The sequence below is a fragment of the Lonchura striata genome, chromosome 12 (assembly GCF_050655825.1).
Source record: "Lonchura striata isolate lonStrDom1 chromosome 12, ASM5065582v1, whole genome shotgun sequence".
In the NCBI taxonomy this organism is placed as follows: domain Eukaryota; kingdom Metazoa; phylum Chordata; class Aves; order Passeriformes; family Estrildidae; genus Lonchura; species Lonchura striata.
The window spans coordinates 13658619-13678029 of record NC_140714.1 but is presented as its reverse complement, the minus strand read 5'-3'; the positions used below and the strand labels follow the sequence as shown (position 1 = coordinate 13678029).

General features: G+C 36.9%; 1 protein-coding gene across 3 annotated transcripts in view; it reads left to right on the top strand.

Moving 5' to 3' along the window:
• CACNA2D3 (calcium voltage-gated channel auxiliary subunit alpha2delta 3) overlaps positions 1-19411 on the top strand; it is a 419754-nt gene that overhangs the window by 112772 nt on the left and 287571 nt on the right. The gene's annotated exons all lie outside the window — the stretch shown is intronic.

The following is a 19411-nucleotide window of genomic DNA, read 5'->3' as shown; positions in this document are numbered from 1 at the left end:
AAACTCACGGGACATTATGGTGATGCTGTTTACCATCAGCTGCTCTATTTCAGCCAGACTTAGCTGCTCAGTTGAGCTGAGGATGCTCCTGGCTGCACTGCAGGGCTGGAGGTATCACCCAGGGACAGGGATTCCTTTTGTGGGACTGAGGATACAATTCCACCCTCAGCCGGGTATTATTTGTTATGGTGCAAAAGGGAGGAAGGAACTTGGCTACATTTAAGAGGTTGAATTTTCAGGGCTGGCAGTGAAGTAAAACATATTTCAGCTTGTAAAACTGAGCTCACTTGGCAGGGAAGCAGAGAAAGACAATAAACATGGAACCCCGCAACGCTATTTTTACAATGTGTTTTTCAGAGGAAAAACTACACTTTAATATGTGTGCAACAGCTTCCAGAAGCCTGAAGAATATTGACTTGGGGAAGGGGGAGGACCCTTTTTCTTGTTTCTTTGCAGAGAAAACTGCTCCCCCGAGATCATAATGTGAACAGAGCATTCTTGGAGCAGCACTTGTTTAGAGCGAGAAGTGACCAGCGAGCTGCGCGCTTGGCTGGTGAGGGAATAGAATTCCATAGGGAGGAGTGCTGGTAAGGAAGAGCAGTTTGTGTCTCAATTAGAGCTTCATAACAAATGTTTAGAACAGGTTTGGTCTCTTCATACAGATGGTGTTTTTATCTAAAGAGGGAAAAAAATATACAGGGTCAATATAGACCACCATGCTCTGAGTAAAAACAAGCCCAAATTCCGTGAAGTCAAACCATGCGTGTAATCTTGGGTGAATGGATTTTAGTGCTGGAAAAAGTGACTGAAATCCAGAGCCTTTTTGGAAGGTTTCCATCTTTGGAAAGGAATCTAAAAATGTGGTTTGAACAGGGTCACTTCTTTTAAAAAATGATCTGTTTAGTATACTTTCCAATTTAGCTCTTAATTTTTGCATAATTATATAAATTGGTCCTTCTTGATGCTAGAGATGTAAAGAGTGACCCATTCTGTTCTGGTAGTAAATAGTGCTTGGCAATTTTCATCCTAAGAAGTACAAAATCCTTTGGTACAATGCAGGTTTTGCATAAATTTTGTCCTTGGTTCATCACAACTAATTTTCCCCTTGTATCTGGGGAGGTGAGATGGGAATTAGAAAACTCCTCTACACTTAAGAGCTCTATTCCATCCTGGTACTGGATCATCTTGGCTCTAAAGCACTTGAATTTTGACATAAGCTTTTGATGGAAACTTGTGCAAGAGCACTGAAATGTAGAATTCAGAGTAATATGTCAGGTATATTGGTGGTGATGTTGAAGGAAGTGCTAAATGAATAATACCATACAAAATATCCCTCAGCCTTAGAAATAATGGGGACATGATCGTGAGGCTGCAAGTCCAAGGACTCAGAAAATGTGTTCCAATATTAGCCCAAATTGTTACCCTACACCACTGAGCAAATTTGCTTCAAGTACACATCAAAATCCATTGTTGACTAAAATGTTTTATCCAAAAGCATTTTGGGCTAAACATACTTCTTCAGGTATTAGCAGATGTAGCACTCTGAAAAATGTTCAAAAATTCATAGTACATAAAGTGTTTGATTTGTAGAAAAGGCCAAGAAGAATGAGTTTTTGTGGAGGTTTTTTTTTATAGTTCTGCTTGATGCTTTCAAACATATGAACTTATTTGAAGCTACTAATCACATGTGAACTCTTCTCCCTTCTCCCCCTTAATATTCTGGATGATTTTTTATCTTTCTGTCTCATTGCTTTTCTTAGTGATTAGTTGGTTCAGTGTGATTTTTATCATATTCATTCCCTGTTTGAATTACCCTTCAGTATGCAATTATCCTATCACAGATTGTCCTATTTTTGTTCTGTCAGATACATAAGATAAATGGAAAACTGAAAGTATTAAACCAATTATATAACCTTTTGTCATCTACTTACTGATGGAAAACCTTGCAAGCAACATTTCTCCCCCCGCCTTCTCCCCAGTGTTCACTATTTACCTTGGGTTTATATCAGTTCAGGATATTCCTGTTAACCATTTCCTTCCTAATGCTGCTCTGCCTGACTGAATTTCAGGCAGGCTGTTTTGTATTTTATTTTCAAGTATTTGTAACATGAATTAAGTTAAAATCCCTGAGCTGTGGTTTTGATTCAATGCTGCTGGTGCTTCATTTCTATCTGTGACAAAGGTAAATGGATCCAGTTAATTTTAATATTACAATGCTCGAGATGGGAAAAATCTTACTCCCCATAAGGTGATAGACACAGAAGGGTTTCCTGCATAGTACAGCAGTTATTTTAGTTTTACAGCCAAACACAAATAATCCCTTTGAGACCTTTGTGTATTCTGCTGTCACTTGAGGTGTTGGTGATTTTCCAGGACTTTTCGTTATTTCACTCATAGGAAGTTTGCTTCATCAGTCTTAAAGTTACCTGTGATTTTTTTTGAATAGAACTGTTAAAAGATTTTATGATACTTCAGTGACTTTACTTATTTGGAACTGAATGGGAACAAAGCACTGTGATGTAATGCTCAATAACAAATGACCATGACAACAAACTGGATAGTGAAATACAGGTGGAGTTAAAATTGTTCATTTTAGTGCTTTTACTTTTCCTAGTTATTGGCATATTGGGAAAAAATTGAAGGCTAGATGAAAGAGAAAAATATAGCAAAATGAAAGATAACCAAGTTATTAGGGAATATTTGAAAAGCTATTATAAAAATCTTAGCTTTGCACTAAAATTTTGATGTTCATTAATATTTCCTTGCGAATAGAGAGGTGCTATAAAAATGATTGTTCATTCACTGCTATGATGGCAATTCAAGTGTTAAGGATGGTTTTTCTTTAAGGCAACTACACTTGCTGCAGTGAAAAATGCAAATAAGAGGCTTCTTTTTATTAACTTTTCCTACTATAGCTACCTGGTGTTCATTGTGAAGCTGATTCTCATTATAACTGTACTGTGAAAAGTAATTGCTGTTGTACAGTAATTCAATTTCAGTGCATTCATGCATCAGTAAACCAGCGGGGTTTATCTAGAGAAACCTGGGACTCTAAAGCCTTTTATCATGAAATTCCACATGCAGACAAATGTTCTTCCAAGGAGTAGAATATCAGCATTTACATTTAACAAACATTTGCAATGAAGAGAAATGGATTTTTTTTCCACTGATGATTTTTACACCAGTCTTTAAGCTTTTTTTGGATACTATTAGGATGATATGGTTTATGCACAGCTAAAGTAATGTATGTGTTTGAGATGTTTATTCATATGCATATGTGGTGTGCACATTTTAGTATGCACAAGTATATTTATGTGGGTACAGATCTTTAGATGTGCATTTTGGGGTTTATATGTGCCATATCAACAGCTGTAATTTGCCATTGCTTTTCTGCATGTATATGTACATATATACGTAACAAAGTGTTAAACAGCACATACTGCATTCAGATATTTCCAAGCAAATACTGGTTGTCTGGTCAATAAAGGAATTTTTATTTAAAAAATAAAATTTGATGGCTGCAAAATGAACTCGATTTGATGAGAAAAAGATCACGGCGAGTAATTCAAAGCTGAGAGTGAAAGTTGCTAAGGAATGCTTCTTTATTCAGAGCACTACAAAAGATTTCCATAGAGTGTATGAAAGCTCAATAAAAATTCATACTGAATTCTGTGGTCCATAATTAGAGCTTTATTTACAATACACCTCCAAATACTTTAAACTTTCCTTGAGTGTACTTGGAATTTAACTTATTTTTAGTGTGTAAATTAGTGGAGAGATCCTTCCTATTCGAGGCAACAGTGAGGAATATTCCAGGTGAATTTTGACCTGATTTTTTTTGAGGTTGTTTTAAATGTGCACTGGCTTGAATACTCATGGTGTGTTTTATTGCACTGTATTTTCATTCTGTTTTTCTATCATTTTGATCAAGGCTAGATCGGGAATGGCATTCTTGAGAAGAGAAGCAAACAATCATTCATATTTTATATTCATATAATATAATAGAAATAGATCTTTAATACCAAAATGTATTCCTTTTCTGGGCTCACTACTTCAAAGATAGAGCAAGCTAAGTTCCTTCCTTCAGCTAATTTGCATCTGTAGAATTAGAAGAAAAATGAATGTCAATGTGCACTCTTTACAGCTGCAGCTCAATGGGGTCTGTATTGACCCCTGATTTTTTTTTTATAAATATAGTAAGAGAATTTTTTTTAATCTTCAGATGAAAATGAAAAAAAAAGAACTTCAACGTTAAGTTTATAAAATTACGGAGGGAAAGAAATTATACATGGTTGTGGGCGGGAGGAAATTATGGTGAATCAACCCAGTATCACTATAAATAGGTTTAACTGACAGAATAAAGACATAATGAATAAAGGAGAGATGGCTACAGTTGTGTTAATTACTGCTAACAAATTAATGGTTTTCAGCAATATTTTTGTATTCACATTTAGTATTTTAACTGTAATTGTTGCTATTTAATTTTGATGTCATTTAAATTTGCTCACAGTTTTACTGGTCTCCTTCGTGTGTCAGTAATTAATTTGTGTTCTTGAATTCATCAAGAGCTTTATTTTTACTTTTATGAAAATTAGAATACATTAGAAAATGAAAAGATGGATAGCAATCCACTGACAGTGGAATATTCAGTAGCATAATATATAACCTTGATAGCCATGATTTGGAGAATATTTAAAGGCACAGTAAATATTTTTCTTTATTGCTGTTAGGCTAGAAGATTGCTTTTGGTAAATGTGTAGAATTTAGGATATTCAACAAATGAGGGACTGGCAAACATATTCTAGTGCAGGTAACTAAATCCCACATTGCTGCTTCTCTTTTTAGTTCTTTGAGTTTGCCAAGAAATTTTTGTATTTGTAAACTGATACTGCTATGAATTTTGAAAGGGGGGAAAAAATATTTTTATTGGAGTGTGGGTGGGCTTCTTTTCTCCTTAACCTTCATTCCCATCCCATGGCTGTGGTGTGAGAGCTCAAACTGTCCTCAGGTGCATTTGCTGGTAAACAGGAGGAATGGATGAAATAGGTACAATCAGTTTACCTCATACCTGCCCTATGTGTGTAATGGAATAAATATGGAATAGACAGCTTTAGTGGAAGTTAGATTTTCTGTAGACCTCTCTGAATCACAGCAGGGAGGCCAAGTGCATTGATTAAATATTTAACTCTCCTAGGTCCTAAAACCCAGGTTAGCTGAGTTGTCAGAACAGGCCCTGGTAGGGGGGAAGAGGTGAAACATGGAAAAGCCCAGTGGGAGTAAGTGAAAAGAAAACCAGTGAAAACTACAGGGAGATGTTTCAGGGGATATGTGTTTGCCAGGATTTCCAGGGAGTCATGTACAGGATGTGCAATATCCAGGAATTCCTTTCTCTTGCTGGAGAAAACTCTGCTACAGCCCTGAAAATGTGGAACTTCCATGGTCTGGGTACAGTTTGAAATAAATATCTACAAAAAGTAAAGCATCTTGAACCATCTTTGGATTTTGTCTGTCTTTAAAATCCTGGCCTGTTAGTATGCTAAAGGAAAAAAAGAATCCATGGTCTAGTCAGTCTTAGGAAATGTAGTGAATTTCTTGAAGTTCAAATTTAGAAAAAAAACATAGTCATAACATAAAAAGGAGAAAAATTAAGGCTTGCAAAGAAAACTTCAAAGCATTTGCTGCAGGAGACAATTATGATGGTCTCACCTCCAGTCCCAAGAAAAGAAGGAAAAAGATAGTGCATTCAACAGTGTAGCATTTATGTGAAAATACAGCAAGGAAATCCAGCCACTTCACAGATTAGTTCCTGTATTAGACTTCACTGCAACAGTGCATACCATTCAGCCTCTATAATCAACATAAAATAGTTTTTCAGACAGCAGAGAAAAAACAATAAAGTAGTTTTGGAAGAATAAAGTAGGATAAAATAGTGTAATTTATCCTTCTTTCTTATCAGTGTTTTAGGGTATTACCATATTTTAGTGCTTTACATTAACATTAATTATTTTAACAAGGTCATATTGTCCAACTTTCTGTTCAGTGTGGGATTTAAACTAGTCACTTCAGATAGTAATGTTTTAATTAAAACTGAATTTCACTTGCACAACTGTCATCTTCTCAATTTTCAATTAGGATTCTGATCTCGTATTGTAAATACATATCATTGAATCAATTTGTTGGAATTATAAAATAAATATTGGTACTTTTATGTCAAAGAAATGATAGATGTTCAGTGTCATATCAACTTGAGAGGGTTTATTGATACCTATTTTTAATTGAATTTAAATATTCTCTTGAGAAGATGCACTATAACTTGCTGTTCATGTAACATTAGCCTGTTTTCAGAAACCTTGTGTTCATTTGTTTTAATGCTTGGGTAATAAAAAAGATCTCTTCTTTTAGAGATTGCTCAGCCTGTGCAGAGCAGGTTTCCAAGCTGCTGCCTCCTTTTTCCATCCCATGAATGATGCCAACTCCTCTGCTCCATCTGTGGAGCGTGAGGGAGCAGCAGAGGAGGAGCCTTTAATAGCTTTCTTGGAAGCATTTAATGAATGGTCATTTATCAATATTTTGAGGAGGAGAGAGACTGTCATCTCTGTGTGATACTTCATTTTGAAGTGCTCAGAAGCATTTCAATGAAAAGAGTTGTAAAGAGAATTCATGGGTGTTTTTTATGAGGATTAACTCTTCTCTCTGCGATGGAGCTTCCAGCAGGGTCAGGAGTGTTGGCTCAGCCTGACCTGCCCCTGGAGCATCATTGTATGAGAAGAGCCTCCTGCACACATAACTGAGGGCAAATACCCCATTTATCCTCTTCACTCCCACCTTTCTTGAGTTTGACTCCAGTGTAATTAGGTAGAAAGAGGCCTGCTTAATCTAAAATACTTCCAGCTTAGTTGATTTTTTATGTCTCTAACAGCTGACTGTATTCCAAACATGCCCAGCAGTGGTCATTGCATTTCCTTGCTCTCTCACATTTTGGATTTTTAGAACTTACTGCTTCAAAAGTTTTTCTGCCTCATCTTATTTTCTCTGGACACTACAGTTTCTTTTAGCTTCTAGTTTGAATGGAATTATACTTCATAGGTTTATAAAATAAACCCACTGTGCTCCTTCTCCCAGCTGGAAGTTTCTCTGGGACAGGAGAACTGCACAGACTCTCCCGGTGTGCTTTTTAAGCTCATGGGCTCTCTGATCATTCCAGGGAGCTTCTGACTAGGGCAGGGGTAAAGAAACTCCCAGCACTATTAACTTCAGGTGGTGACAATTTCTGCTGGAATTAAATCAGAACATCAGGCTTATCACTACTGGTAGTATGTGAAACTGTTTTGGGAGACAAAAGTAGACCAACAATGAGATAATCTGCTTACTTTTTAATTTTTTAATTAAATTAAATTAATTTTTAAATTTTAATGCTCTGGAAAAGCAGGGCCTTATTTTGAGTGTGAGTTAACCAAATATTTAGTTCTTGTTTTGAACTGTATTTTAACAGCTGTCTGAAATACAACTGAAATAAAACACCAGTTTTGATGCTGTAATGACAATTTCAAATGTTCAAAAGTAATCTTCCTTTTGATGAATACCAAGAAAAAGGCTCAAGTTTTGTTTGCTAATGTTAGACTCTTGGATTGTCCTGACCTGTACTTTTACATACTTGCAAACTGGCAATAGCTCTTAAAAAAGAATTCTCCCTTCTGGCTTCCACAGGTGCCTGCTCACCTCTCCTTTCTCCTTTACTTTTGCTCCACTGAACTGTGGCAAATCTGTGCAGAACAGTCTGAGATTTTTAAGATCCAAGAATTATCCCGTGCAGAAACCTGAAAACAGAAAACTAAGAGAGGCTTTTCCCCTTAGATTAATTAGGATCTTGTTCATTGCATGGCATGAAAAATGCTTCTAAGAGTAAGGCCCAGGAAAGAGATGGGAGATAGGAATGAGTTGGATGAGCACTACTTTTTTTATTTTCTTATGGAAATGGTGGTGATGACTTAGAACTCTATTGAAACATTTCTGCATTTGGATGATTTTTTTAAACTCTGGTGACTTTACAGATGTTTAGGGAAATGGTCTAATTACTTATAGGTCCTTCCAGTTCTGGTATTCTGTGTGTCACTGGGCTAAAATGTGCTTTGCATGTTGTACTAGAGGGTGAGAATCTCCTCCCCTGTCTGTAGGTCATCAGTTCCTCATGTGTTGTAGCTGCAGAAACCTGAGCTTAAAATTTCATTTTGGTAGGGAATAAGACAAGGTGGCTCACACATGGCACATTAGATTTGAGATTTTGCTGTACAAGAGGACTCATTCTGAGTCTCACAGTGCACAAATTTTGTGGTACTTCAGTCTGTGACACTGGAGACCAACCAGCTTTAGGGCTGATAGAAGGGGTGGAAAGACTCTTACTGAAATAATAGTCTTGGTATTGATCAATTTAACTAATTAATTGATCAAATTATGCTTAAAATTAAAATGTTAATGAGTTTTAAATTACTTCCAAAGACAGACTCTGAATGTGAGGTTTCATGAAAATGTCTAGGCAAAGCTTTCCATGTGCACAGCCAAAAGCATCCTAATACATTTCTGCTGGAGATTTAGGATTTGTGGCAGGAACAGCTGAGGCTCACAGCTCTGGCAGGAACTGCAGCTCACTTGGGTGAGCAGGTGCAGAGCCTGACACCTGGGCTGGAGTTTGCTTTTCTGTTTTGAGGAGACACAAAGTTAAAAATTTGTGGCTGGGGGAAGCAAAAGTGTGAACTTTGATTTTCTAGTATTTTGCATTTGGAAGGAAGAATATTGTGTAGCTCATGTTATTCTAATCACTGTCATTTGCTGCTGGGGCCACGGTAAGAGCAAGTCATTTATTTCAGGAGCATCTTGATTTCGAGCCGTGTATTAAAACATTACCTTTGGTACATGTTTTAAAATTATTTTCAGTGAAGGGAACAAACAATAAATTATAGAGATCACTTTTTCATTTCTTTTACTTCCATATAAATAGATACACAGCCATGGACTCTTGGCCTACAAGCATTTCTCTGTCATTTAAGCTAGCACAGCATATCTTGGATGATTGCTTCTGGTGCTGTGCAAGTGCTCCAGGAGGACAAATTGTTTGAGTAAATCGTAACAAAAAAGGTGTTTCATGTAAGAAATAAACAGTTCCAAACTAATACTATAAATTGAAATTTTATTGATTAGTCTGGGTTTTTTTTTTTAATATAAGTTTAAATTACAGCAATCGTGGCACAAAGCACTACAGAAATATTGCATTATAGAAAAATCTTGTGCCCTGTATTTTCAATGGGTCATTTAAGAGCAGTAGTATATACAAGCAAAAAGGAAAGCACTGCTCTGTACCTGTGAGTCTTTGTTTTTAAAAGAAGCTGGAACTGGAGAAGCAAGGCACAGAAAAAAGCAGCAAAATCTGTGTGCAGGAAAAGGGTCAGGGAGCATTTGGAGATTTTATGTAGCTTCACATCACCCTTGCCAGGTGTATCATAACATGGACTATACACTACAGACTCCCCAAGAATATTACAGGACAGCTTTCTGTAAATCAGAAAAAAATTCAGGGACATCTCAGGTTAATTCTTAAATTCTTAAGTGTGAGGATAAGAGATTGTTTAAAACCACTGCTGTAACTGGTAAAACCTTGGCACAGGTTAAGGGAGAACCCTGGTAAACATCTTTTTTTGCTAGTTTATACATTGGTTTCTTTCATTGGTCGAGTTTCTGGTTTTGATACCCCTTGGGGCTATCAGAACAAAGGGATTTTCTCCTTTTTTAACACACTGAGCAGGCTAAAATAACATCTATTATTAAAAAAAGATTGGCTTGTATTAAATTTTTCCATTATATTGAAACAACTGGGTTTTGTCAGTAAAATAATACTTTTATCACTCATTCCCCATAACTTGTAGTGAGATGGTAATTTAGCATTCTGTAAATGTGCCAGTAAATTAGTAATTCTTGAATCATTAATTTTGCATTTATCTTAATTGAGTTACATATATGGATATTTATGGAATTTCTCTTTTTTACGCTTGAAAAATATTAATATTGAGATGGGTTTAAGAAAACTAAATCTTAATGGGAATATTTTTTACATTAAAAAATGGAAATTTTGCCTTGATTTGTGAGTTAAGCAACTTTCATTTAAATGTTTATATGAATCATTATAAAAATGGGAACAGCTATTTTCCTTTTGCTTTTAGATAACTCCATGCTCATGATCTGGTAATTAAATTCCTAACCTCTTGATCTTTATTTTTGACTGAAGTTCAATAAGGAATTGGATAAATTCATGAAAGATGAGTCAATAGGTGGCTAATTAATATACTAATTGCCAACCTTTAAATCAGGAAGCCCATAAAACATTGATTGCCATAAGCTGAAATCATTTACTGAGAAAACAAACAAAGGCTTTTGTCTATTTCTCAGGTTTTTTACTCCATAATCACTGCTGGCCATTGCTGCAGAGTTTGGGAGCTCTCGTGTCCCTCTGTGCTGACACTCATTGCTGAGATCCTGTTCATGGCTTGAAGAGTTAAACTTAAAAAGTTCCATGAATTCTGTGGTTTTGAAAGATCAGGATATTCTTATGTTAAAAGTGAAATTTTATTTGAAAAATGCTGCACGTTTATGGCTTTTTTCTTCTCCTCGTCCAACACCTTGTTTTCTGAGCTGGAAGAAACTGAACCATGCAGGTGACACTGGCCAGGCTGCCTTGTGCAAACCCAAAGCAATGTTCAGGAGAAACTCAGACCTTTGCAGATTGAGTTTTGCAGGAATTCTTTCTATATGCATATGGAATATGGGTTGAACAGGTGAGAGAATATAGTTGTGTCATCATAATCTCTGATGATACTGTCAGGTGATAGTGCAGAAAAGGATGTAGTTTTATTACAGAACTAGCAGAGAAATAGAGCATAGTTTAAAAATGATTAAAAAAGTGAAGTACAGAACAGTGGCTTTTATATGATATGTTCTTAGAACATTTCTATGGTACATATTGTGACAATCTGTAGGCCTATGTGCTTTTACTGTTGGTAGCTCGTTAGAATCTGGCAGGTAAAGGGGAAACATCTTCTGTAACTGCAAAATTGTAAAAGTCCAGCTGTTCCTGCCGAGGTTTCCCTGAGTTAAAGGGATATAGGATGTAGTCAATACAAACTCTAGGTTTTCTAAATGACATAACTAAAGTGTTTCATCTAAAATAGCAGAGCTAAGACAAATGTAGAAGCCTTTCATATATTATGCATGAATGAATGAAGTCTTAAACAGCTTCGTTCTGCAGCAGGGAAGATGAGAATTGTGGTGTAACTTGGTGCTGCCTGTCATAGACACAAATTGATCTTGCATTATTCTGATTATGCTGTAGAGCAGGACTCAGGAGGATGCTCAGCATTTCAGGTGTAAGTATGATGTTGTTCAGGAAGTCAGAGTCTTGGCATTTATAAGCAGGCACAAACATTGTGCATTTCTTCCAGGAGGAGGTAGTGCCAGTCCTGGGGCAGATGCTCCTTTGGCATAGCCCTACACTTACTGTGCTCCCACACAAGATAGATCCACACTGTTCATGCAAATCTTACAAGGCAGGGACCCCTGTGGGTGGTATACTTGATTTCTGGTTAATTTTAATTTGTTGAAGTAAAAGTCTTCCAAGGCACTTACAGGGCAAGATAAACTCACAGACATTCACTCAATGCAACCCCATAGAAGTTTAAAGCTCTGATGTAGAAAAACTTGTGATGCCATATATAAAATATATTCTGATTAAAAAAACAAAAGCAATGAAGTGGTTTTTTTTTTCCTTTATATCACATAAAATGCTTTTTTGTGTTATCATTGCTGCTGGCATAAAGGAAAACATCTTGGACAGTAAATTTGACTGCTTTTCCTTTCCATCTACTTGTGTGGTGACAAAAATAATTTAGTTTCAAAGCCTGCTTTATCCCCTGCACTCAGTCTGTCAAGTTAACATATTGACTGAGCCATCCTGATTGCAGCGTGGACCTTTGTCCAGACAGAAATTATTAGCACCAGCAGCTGATTTCACAGAGGGCTGGGATCTGCCTGCAGTGGCACATTTGACTTACTGCTAATGGGACTGAATTAAAGAAAGTGTTTTGCAGGAGAAATGTCTTCATTATCTATTATAAATGTCTGTTATTTGTTTCCCCTTATTGGTGTTACAAAGCACTAATGCTTTAAGAAGTGAAATGGGGAAGTGCTATGGTGATTTTTACTCCAGAAATTAATTGCACTGCAATCCTCAGTGGCTGAACATTTAATTTCAGACCAAAGTAAAAGAAGATAAAATTAAATCCTAGATGAAATTTCATTCAGTCTGATTTCAGTATTAGTTTCTTATAATGCTTTTTGGGAGACAAACAAGTATTACCTACTGGCGTGAAAAGAGCCCATAGAATTTAATAAAAACACAAAGTGGTTAATACACTTTTTTATTAGGGTACGATTTTATTTTGTTGTTGTATGTATTTTATTTCAATTCTTCCTTCAAAATGGGCATTTTAAACTCGATATTTTCTCCTGTACAGTTCTGCTTCTTTTTAAAATATGGCCTTCCTTTTCTGGTAATTTTCTTTTGCTGTTTATGAAGAGTTGAAAATAGACAAATTAATAATGGATTTTATTCTTTCTCTAAGTGCTTTAGTGTTAGTAAGCTAGTTTCATCTGGTGGTATTACATCATGTATGAATTAGGTGATGAAAATTATTTTAACTTTTTTTGTGGAGTAATTATAAAAAAATTAAAATAACTAAGAAAAGGAATAATTGTTTGATTTAGAATAAAAATGAAAAATGGAACTAAACACTATTAATTTGCAGTGTTGTATTTCACTTGCCTACTCTCATTTTTACATAGTTCCCAATATATTTTCCAATGTTTTACATATTATCACATTTATGGTTAAAAGCTGTGAAATGGATCCCCTTTGTCTCACTGGGGAATTTGAGTACTCTGAGCCAAAATTAGTGTTTGGGTCATTACAAAGACACTGCTGATATTGTATTTCATACTTAATGAATCTTTATTGGCATCTGGGTCTAACCTTGACTCTGCTTAGTGAATCATAACTTGGCAGGCTCAGAGTAGGTGCTTCACTGTCCTATCAAATTCCAGCAGAGATCATTTGGTCTTTCCCAGCAATTTCTTTATAACATGCAGCATTGTGTTTTTTAAAAAATAGTAATAATAAACATAAAATAATAATAAATTCAAAATAAAACTTCAGTATAAAAGTCATATTAGATTTAAACTTTGTAAACTTGATATGATTGTATTGTTAGTAAAGGTGATGTTCTCATATTTTGTAATGTTCTGCTAAAACCAAGCTTCTCCAGCTCATCGTCTGTAAAGCTCTCAAGGCTTGGTATTATGAGCCCCAGAGTTTTCAGTACATGCAATAATTTTTTTAGCAGAAGAGAATAGAGAAATTCAAATTTCCTCTATGTGAACAACTGAGAAGGAGGTTGTTTCCAAGTCTTAACTTTTAGCATCTTAATGTAGATCTGGAGAGCTGCCCATCCCCTTTATGGAGTGTGGGAAGCTCTTTCAGGGTTCCAGGTCTCTGTAGCTGCTTCTCCTCCTTGCCCAGGAATTCTATGTGGCACTTCCATTATTTCTGTTTTAATTCCTTTTCATCTCAAAAAAAATAGTACAGAAGAGGAAAACAATTTTTTTTATAATTATGGGATTCTGAATTAAATAGAGAGTTAAATATGTTTTTAAAGGGTAAAAATACTGAGAAAAATCCTATTTTTATATACGTAGAGACTCAGAGAAGACATTTGCAATCCTTGAACACAGATGAATATTTTTTTTACCAAAAAACATGTACGCTTCTGGTAGCTGAGTGCAAATGATCCTGTGATGGGCAGTGCCTGGCACCAGGAAATATCAGAAGCTTTCACCTGGTGGTGACCAAGGTCTCGTGGTCCAGGCAAGGGGTGCAGCAGGAGCAGCCCCCTGGTGTTCACCCTTCATCCCCTCCCCTCTGAGGCCTCAAAGCCTGGCTCATGGTGTGGAAGCTGTGCTCAGGTTTATGCTGAGGATTTTCACCTGGTGCTGTTGGGTGTGCTAAAGGCTCCTGTGAACTCTCTCCTTTCTGTGTCAGCTGTTGGCTAATATCACAATCACAGCACAGCTGCAACTTCAGCAGTGCAGGGTTCAGGTCTTAGGAAAGCAATAATGGACTTAAAAAGCTCAGAGAAGAGGAGCAAAGGCAATTGCAGGTTGGAAAGTCACTGTTGCAAGAGGATTCCATACATGTGACTGTTGCTGTAGGACACGTGAAATCACAATGCCAGCCACTGCTATTGCAAAGGTGAAAAAGAGGAAGTTTATTTTCTGACTCCAGCATTTATACTTTTCCAAAGGTGACAGTGGATTGGAGGGTGAATGTGCCACCTCTCCAGTGTCATTGGACAAACTACAAGTACATCAAATTTCTCTGCCTCTGTGGAGGAATGCAGAATAATAGACTGCTTACAGAAAGTTGTGTGAGAAAGTTCTCTATAAGAATGTAAACTCAGAAGGCTTTGGAAAATCTTAAGAATCAGGGCAACGTGTGACTTCCTCATTCTTGAGAAAAAGAGGCGAGGTGAGAGTGGCAGCATTACAAACGGTGGGGAGGATTGCAGATTGCAGAGCAAGCAGCTGCTCTGTTTTCCATTGCAGTGCCTAAGGGAGGCTGCTCAGCTCTTCTGAAGTCCCACAGATGCAGACTGGAAGCTTGGCCAAGTATTCCTAAACCTCCCTCCTCCCCAGTGCACTTTCTCTGCCACCTGAAGAAGCAGCTTGTTTGATTTTGTTTTCCTCTCTCCGTGCTCAGGCTGTAGACACAGTAAGCATTTTTCTCAAGAAGTGTTTTTTTCTCTCAGACTGAATAACCTGGAATGTTATCATACATACTGGATGGTTATTTTGTACTTTACTTCGTTTTCTTCTTTTGGCCACTTGTGAGACAGTTGTAGTCCAGATGGGCTCTGCCATGTGAATGCCCCCACCTGCTCCCAGGGTTGGGAAGGGAGAGCCTGAAAAGGACAGACTCAGCAGCTCCCTAGCAAGGAGAGAGATTTCTGTGTAGAAAGCTAATTAAACTAAAGTGAAGTAAGACAATTTCAGAGCTCAACAATTTCTGTTGCAGGGAAGGTGTTTTCTAAGGTCTGCTCAAATCTAGAATCCATCTACCCAAATAAGAGTTTATGAATGCAGTTACCCAGATATTTGGCTGTCATGTATTCAGAGGTCGCTCTCACCTGTACCAGACTTGGCCTTCTCTCCTTGCACACACACACAAAAAATCCTGATAAGTTTTTAATCTAGATAACTTTTGAAAAACAGCTTTGTGCTTTTTGTTTCTATTTGAAATGAAGCTCTATTTCTACACCTAAGGGCCATTTAGTTTTCTTTAGTTTTGACGTATGTGCAGCTCTTGTGCTGACAGTTTTGAGGGTTCATAAAGGACCATTTATTCTTCCTCACAAACTTGCCTTTGGCAAGAGACACTGTTGCAAAGTGACCCTCAAGCTGTGTTTTTTCTCTCTTTCTCATTTTAGCAATTAATCTGTGTTTTGCCATAGGGAATACCTGGTATTTCTGCTCTGTGGATGTTCCTTACAATTCAGGATATGTCGTGATAGGTACTGTGTGATATAGAAGGAAAAGGTTGAGAGCAACTGATTTTGTGGGTTGTAGGTGAAATGTGGAACACTGCAATCCAGAGAGAATATTTAAATGTCTCACTTAAACTGTCAGGCAAAGTAGATATGCAGTGAATGCATATGTTCTGAGAATATCAAATCTGCTCATGTGCTACCTTCAAAGAGAGACTTTGAAATAGGAATTGCAGCTGAAATTAATTCTGTATGGCACTTTCCCTATCTTTTGGAATTGGCATCAAATTTGCCTCAGAACAAGACAAAAACTAGTCAGACATATAAAAGAGCTTCTGGAAACGGTAAAATTCTCACTGGATTTGTGGAACAGCAAAACTAGTAATAAGATTTGGTGTATTCTTTAATTTTAATACTTCTGTCTATGCTATCTGGATGTCATTTAATTAAAAAAAAAAAAAGGAAAGGAACACCACCAAGGCATTTATTACTTTTGGGGTAAGCTGTGTGAAATCTGTCAGTCTGAGTTCACCATATCCCTGAGATTCATTTTCTTTGGATTTGAAAATAAACCTTAAACCTCAAGGATGAACTGCCACTATGGCTCATTTCATTACTTCCAGCAGACAATAAACCAGCCCAGAATTAGCATTCCCCCCACAGCTGTGCCCCTTCCACTGTAGCCTTCTGTGGAGGGCGGATTGTGAGCAGAGGTCTCTCCCATTTCTGGCTGCTTTAGCCCTCTTATCCCCAGGAAGGATCTCCAGATCTCAGCACTTGCTCTCTGCCTGGTCCTTGATAATTCCATGGATGCAAACACAGAGATATTAATTTTCCTGCTGTTAATAAGCAAGGCATAGTACTCCTAAACCTCCTTCCTCCCCAGTGCACTTTCTCTGCCACCTGAAGGAGCAGCTTGTTTGATTTTGTTTTCCTCTCTCCGTGGTCAGGCTGTAGACAAGTGTTGTGGTTTTTCTCTCAGACTGAAGGACAGAATTAATTGGCTTTGAAGTTTCCAAATCTGTGTTTCTGAAGAAGAGATTTGCAATGAGTGACTGTGAAAGGGAACCTCTGTGGAAGCCAAATCACTCTGGAACCTGAGCAATCCTGGCTGGGTCAGATGCCTGCTCTAAAATCCTATGTTAGCACTTGATGTGAAATTGAAATTGGAATGATTTCCATCCCTCTGATAGAACTGGCTTCTCTCAGTGCTGTTCAAGCATCTGTGCAGATGATAATTTTGACCTGGTATCTCTTAGAAAGTACTCCTAAATATAAGAGTATTTATTTGCTTATTAAGTTCTTAGGGAACCAAAGTGAACAAAAGCAACCCCAACAACACTGAATTCTCCAAAAAGACTTAGCAGCAGTGCCTGTGCTCAGACAGCATGTGCTGATTCCCTTGTGCCAGGAGCTGGCCAGCCCTGGTGATGCAGAACTCTCTGCTACTCATCAGGCAAATTCCTTCCCTGTCACCTTATGAACTTGTAAAAACCAGAGATTTGCAATAATTTTTGAGAAAGTGGTATCAAGTTTGGCTTTCTCGAGTGAAATTTTAATCAGTAGGCAATATGAATAATGGAAAGGGACTAATTCTCTTGGTCCCAGAGCAAGGGAGGTGGTGTTTTTCCTGGTGGTCACAAACTTTTAAATCCTGATTTGCCAAAGGATGAATTTGAACTTCTTGAATGAATGTGTGGTGTAGCTGATCCTGACCACTTTCTACTTGCCCTCTAAATTCTTGGAATGGCAGAGTTTGGGTTCTGCTGGATATCATTCCAGAGATCCCTGACTGAATTCCATACTTGGACACCCTGGCAAAAATAACTTTCAAATAGCTGTCAGAGACCTGGAAATGGATGGGAGTGAATGTGTGATTCCATTGTGAAGGACCATCACCCATGGCTTAATTTCTGTGAACATTCCCCAGTAAAAGCTTGTGGGAGGTAGGTTTAGCTTTCACAGGAGTAGAATGAATTCTAACAGCAAATAATCTCATATTTTCCCTTTGGCCTCTCCAAATACAAAGCACATTCCTTCTTATTTGCTCTCCCCACTGTATGCAATGCTAATATATGGGATAAAAAGCACATGAATGACTGAAGAGTAATAGTTAAAAATCAGTACCTTCTCAGGTAGCATTACAAAAATTAAAAATAAACAGTGCATATTGATCATATTTTGGGACAAGGAGAAGGTTTTATTTGTGACAAGTTGGAGATTGGTGCACTGCTGACACTCCTGTATGGTGTAAAATATCCTGAATCAGGTTTGAGATGTTCAATTCCAGTCTGTCCATACTCTAAAGCCAGCTAGCTTGCTACTAAATAACATCTCTTGTAGCTTTGATTTGTTTTAAGACAAATTAATCAGTAGATGTAAATTTCTCATTCTTAGACTTGTTGAAAAATCTGTGCCATAATAATGTTAATATATGGCTTGAAAATGCAAGGTTCCTCTGTATTTGAGTATTTAGAATAAAGCTTTTTAAAACTGTTGCCTTACAATCACATGCCAAGACAAAGTAGACTGAATAAAATAGGATTTCTGATTGCAAAATATGAAGTGATGTGCAGAGTCTGGTATTTCATAACGTAAATGTGATAACTGCTAAATGAAGGTGAGTTGGAAATGTTTCTGATATTTGACTTTAGCATGACAGGATTTCATAATTTATAATGTTTTAGACAATATTAATTTGTGGAAGAAATCTGTGTAAAATCTGTTAAATGAGCTGAGAACTAAATGACTCCAAGTTACTTTGGAGATGTCAATAGTTAGACATCTCAGCAGAGCAAACCACATAATTTTTCAAGGTTTGATCTTTATACATAAACAATATTTGAATATAGCAGTTGCCACACAGAACTCGAGAATTTAGTACTGTGATATGAGGTGGCTGAACAGCTATTTTTCTGCAGTATTACCAGAACACCTGCAGCAAAAAATCAGCTGTCTTACAGAACAAAAATCCCTTTTAAAAAATATTTTTAACTCTTTAACCTGAAACAAAACACTACACATTTCAAAGAACTGGTACTTCCAAATAAAATTTAACTGTAGATGTATTAAACCCAAAAGAGAAAAAAAACAACACCAAATCTGAGGTTTATTTCTTAATTTCTGAAGCTGAGTAATGTAGCGTAAAAAGAGTGGCTTTGCTCTGTGTTTCAAGGAAGATGACTATCCTACCAAGGTTATTAGGGAATTATGCATTTCACCTTTAAAGTGTTATCTGGCACTGCCACTAAGGCTTATCATTAGCATATCCTTTGATACTTCCATGGCATCAGGAAAGATATAAACCAAAATAGAGATGGGACTCATAAACAAAAAACATATTGTTACTGTGTTGGCTCACTCAGAGTCAAAAAAAATTTTTCTTTACCTTTGAAATAGAGATAAAATTGTTTAAGAGCAGTGCAAACTTGTATCACAATGTAAATGATTTGGGAAATGAGCCCAAGCCAGCATAGTCTGCATAAATGAAAGTGTTATCTGTGAAACTGCTATAAACAGGTCAGAAATAGTAATATTGCGACTTTCTATTAGCTTCTAACCTAGCTATCTTTATAATCTTTATTTAAGATGGGTTTTTCCATTGATTCTGAAATAGATTTGGAGACAAAGTAGCTGCCTGGTGAAATACTGTGGGACAATAACTTTCTTTCTTTGGAGGTCACCCTCTCTGTGTGGGCTGGAATAAACAGGGTAGGGCTGGAGTTGCAGATTTCCCTGGTTTTTTAACTGTTGACTGTTTCTTTGCAGATATT